The sequence below is a fragment of the Camelus dromedarius genome, chromosome 13 (assembly GCF_036321535.1).
Source record: "Camelus dromedarius isolate mCamDro1 chromosome 13, mCamDro1.pat, whole genome shotgun sequence".
In the NCBI taxonomy this organism is placed as follows: Eukaryota; Metazoa; Chordata; class Mammalia; order Artiodactyla; family Camelidae; genus Camelus; species Camelus dromedarius.
Genome location: NC_087448.1, coordinates 45,914,571 through 45,919,161, shown reverse-complemented (window position 1 = coordinate 45,919,161; position 4,591 = coordinate 45,914,571). Strand labels below are relative to the sequence as shown.

The 4,591-nt window shown below is 34.9% G+C and overlaps 1 pseudogene; it reads left to right on the top strand.

Moving 5' to 3' along the window:
• Positions 1-457: 457 nt before the first annotated feature.
• Positions 458-3,744, top strand: LOC135322715 (kelch repeat and BTB domain-containing protein 2-like; annotated as a pseudogene).
• The last annotated feature ends 847 nt before the right edge of the window (positions 3,745-4,591 follow it).

Below are 4,591 nucleotides of genomic sequence, written 5' to 3'. Positions count from 1 at the left end.
TGGCATAAAGAGTTCTATGGACTGTGGCGATCGATCCTGTATCTGCTACGTTGGGGTCAGTAGATCAAGTGACCAAGTGCTTGGGCTCTGAAGCCAAATGATGTATGATCAGGTCACAGTTCTGTCATTTAGTGACTAAGTGACCTCAGGGGAAGTGTTGTGACCTCATTGTGTCACAATAAGTAACGTGGTGACAGCAGTATACCCACCTCAAAGATTTGTTGTGACGATTAAATGAATTGATACAAGCAAAGCTCTTAAAGCATGCCACGTTTTCATATATAAATTCTTAGTATGGTGTTGTTATTATGTCCTTACATGGAAAGAAGAAGGGAAACAGCCTAGTGGAGGTCATTGCTCACAGACATGCTGTTGAATAGCCAGGCAATTTCAGTGAGAGAAGAAATGTGAACCATGGAGCATTTAAAAGAGGTCAGTGTAACCTTAAGAGTCAGGAATGCTTGGATACCTGTTTCTCTCGTACAGAGTTGTCTCCTTGGATATTTCACGTTTAGGTAAGACAAAAAATTGGGTAGACTGCAGGTTCCCTCTGGGTGTCCTTGTTCTGTTGTTTATTTTTCTCAGCTGTCTTTCTCCCCCTTATAACTTTTCTCATTCCTTTATTCTGGGCAACTTTGTGTCTTCTTTGGATTTCCAGAAAGCCAGTGAAACAGAATTGTGGTGGTTACATTTAAAGATATTTTATAGCTTCTTGGCTCTAAAATATTATATTTACTGAAGCCACATTTTATTCCCAAAGAGAAGAAATTATTTCAAAAATTTTAGTTAGCTTCTTGTCTATTAGAGGATTCAATCACATCAACTCATCAGGCTCCTCATGCATTATAATAAATAACATAATCAGCTACTTTTATCTTAAAACATTTTCATTATGATTACCGTTAGGTTATTGCACATAAACGTGGGCAATCACAAAGTTCTAACGATCCTACTTTCAAAAATGGTCTCAGACCCATTATTTGTGTATCTCAGACCTTGAGCTCCACTGTCTGCACTGGGTTATAAGCAGTCCTTTTCTAGAGGGCCTTCCATGAGGCATCCTAAAGCTTGCTCCATACACAAACCTGGTGTTTACCTTCCTCTTGCTTCTTATCTTACTTCTGTCTGCTGAGTTACTGTAGTAAGAGGTACCCGTGCCCTCTTCAGGCCTTCCTACTGAGTGTAACCACTGGAAATTCCTTCTTGCTCTTTATCCATCACCAACACACACAGACACAGAAACATTTTTACCTAGCTACTCTTATTTCTAAACCTAAGTGAGATTTAGGTTTTAAATCTCATTTCTCAAAAAGTCTTCTCTGATTTCATAGTATATGTTAGTCTTCAATCTTTTTACCAACTTAACCCCAATAGTATGTTTTTACTTTATACTCTTGATCACAGCTGAGACCAAATAACAAATTATTTACAATTTGTGGTTTGCATTGTGCTTAAACCCCATCATGTCAGGGTCCATGCAGGAACTATTCAATATTACATTCCAGGTCCTAGAAAAATGCCAAGCTAAGCACAAACTAGGGACTCAACAAATGTTTGATAAGTGAAGAACACATGAATGAATAATATGCAAGACAGAAATTTAAAAAATGGGAACATATTGCTGCTAATATTAAGCACTGCTTACATAGATTAAGCAGACGTTAATTTTAACAGATTAACAGCTGTGTTGGAGTTGGTAACATAAATGTGCATATAACAATACTGGAATGAATATTGGTTTCTTTTTATTTTCTGATCATAGTTGCTTTTCCCTTATTGTGATAACTAGGCCTTAGTGTGACATATACACCAATTGATATAATTTTGAGTTAATGAAAGTTTAAGGAATGATTTGCAAGTATTGTCCATTAGTACCAAACAAAGTAAAGTGAATACAAGGGTCTTCTGTTAGGTTTTGGTCTGCAAAACATCTTTTACTTTTAAGAGCAAGACTTCTGCATCTACTGGATTATCAATCAAATGGCCCCAATGACTCTAACCTAGATGTAAATGTGAAATCAGTGTTAGTCAATCAAGACTTTCCCATGAATAAATGGTTGATTATGGTGTAGGCACATGATCTAAGCAGAGCCAATCAAAATTTGATTGGCGTGAGCTCCATGAACATTTACAGTTAAGGTCTTCCTCCTTCTGAGATTGTGGCTACTTAAGTTTGAGCTTTGCATGGTCATCTTTCCTGTGAAGTAGAGATAATCTGCTTACAACTAAAACAAGGGAAAGAAAACCAGAAGTAACAGAGAAACAAAATCACCCCAATCTAGTTGTCCTTTTGGAATTAAAATCTAATTTATGAAATAAACAACTTTAAAAAATTCAATCTAATCTAAGTTTGCATTCTAGACAAAGTTTATAGAGGTAAACTTTTTTTTGACCCACTCTTTTAATGGGATGTAAGCATACACATATGATATAGTCTTGTCAAAAATAGATTGGTGGATACACTTCCTTTGAATACAAAGATTAAAAGTGAAAGAAATCTAGACTATTGTTAAAATTTTACTGTGAATTTTTATGGACCTGAACATGTTGACAGCATTATGCACAGTACTGTGTCCATATTAGGAAATATATTATAAAATTGGTGTGTACTAAGGAGAACAAACAGAATAAATAAGGGATTTAGAAACCATGCTCTATCAGACTAGAGTGTTTATCTTAGGGGAAGAAAGACTAAGAAGAAACATAATACCAGTATTCTAATATTCGTAAGGCTGTCATGCATAGAAAGGAATAGAGGTGTTCCTTTTTCACTTTAATGGAAAAATATGTAGGAAACTGGGATAAATTTTTGGATGCCAAATTCTTAGATCCATATTAAGAATCATGTTAAGAAATGTATACCAATGGAAGAGCTATTCTTATATGTAGTTTCCAGATACTGGAATTTTTTTAGCCAAATTTAGTTAATTTTTATCAGGAAAGTTGTAAAGAAGATATTAAAGATGGGAGAATGGAGTTTATAGTTTCTCATTCTATGAACATTTGCTTACAATAGTCAATGAAACAGCAGCCCAGTAGTGATATATATATATCACTTATTTTTTTAATCTTCTAATTTTATTATTTCCAGAAGACATTGTCTCTTAGCCCAAACATATGTATCTAAAAATAAAAACTACAGTATAGAGACCTGATTAACATACCTGTATGTTACATAAAAATAAAAATTTGTCTATCCTGTCTTTATCAGCCGTTTTCTTTTCCATTTTTGGTAGAAGACATGTTACAATGTCACGAATATTGAATTAAAAAAATAAATGCAGGGAATTGTGTGAGACAATTATTGAGTTTTGCTGATCCTTTCAGTTGTGAGGAGTTAAAGTGTTAAAAGGTTGGTGAAGCACAAGTTCACTGTTGTGTGTCACCAGGAAGCTCTGAGGCAGCTGTCACATGACTTACTGATAGACATTCTCGGTGGTGACAATTTAAACGTAGAAAAGGAGGAGACAGTTCGAGAAGCTTCTATGCTAGAGTACAACACAGAATCACAATCCCAGTATGTGTCTTCAGTTCTTAGCCAAATCTGAATTGACGCACTTTCAGAAGTAACACAGAGAGCTTGGTTTCAAGGTCTGCCACCCAGTGATATCTCTAGTTGTTCAAGCTCTGTATAAGTTCATGCCAAAACTTGAAATGACTAAAAAAGAGGTGATGATTTTCATTGAAGCGTCTTCAGAAAATCCTTGTAGTCTTGACTCTTCTGTCTGATACAGCCCCCAATGATATACATATATAAATTCTTTAGACACAAAGGACCCCAATTTTGCCTTATCTTTCTTACTTTTTCTTCCTCTTATTCTTATTTTTTAAAATATTTTTCTTACTTAGAATATCTGAAGTCATAAAGACCTTTTCTTTTTGCTCAACACGATAGCTTAATGTGCTGAGAAATTATTTGTGAGCAAATCTCAAAGTGCCTAAATCATTTACACATATGTTCACTTTGAATCATTTTATCGATTCATGATCATTAAGCTAACAGAAGACACCTGTAACTGATATGGAAGACTTAGAGGGTAATAAACCTCAAATGATGAAGATAAGGGCACATAAGTTCATTGTAAAAGAAAAATAAATAACTCACAAATAAAGATAACCGCTTAGATACCCATTTAAAAAATGTAAGGGAGGGTCCTATACTGAGACTGTGGGTGCATCAAAACATTCTCTTCTCTCCCATCCTAGAAAAAAAGCTGTGTTGTTTGTTTTTATAGCAACAGAATGCCCCAAATTAAGAGTGAATTGGATAGCACCAAATATTTGTTTTTCAGTTGCTAATGATTAAACAGGACTGCTCCATAACATCTGGCTTCTCTAAAAAGTCTCATTTTTAAAAATCATTGAATTTTAATGCTGGAAGGGACCTTGGATGGAAAAATCTGTCCGGATTTCGAGTTTTATAGATACTGTGAAAAATGAGACTTGGACAAAGATACTAACAACATTGGGGATATATCATAACCCTGCCCCCTCCCTCATGAGGAAAATAATGCTCCCCAAAGATAATTCTGTTTACTCTCAAAAACTACAGTCATCAGAATATTTTCACACAATGGAAAAATTTTTAAAA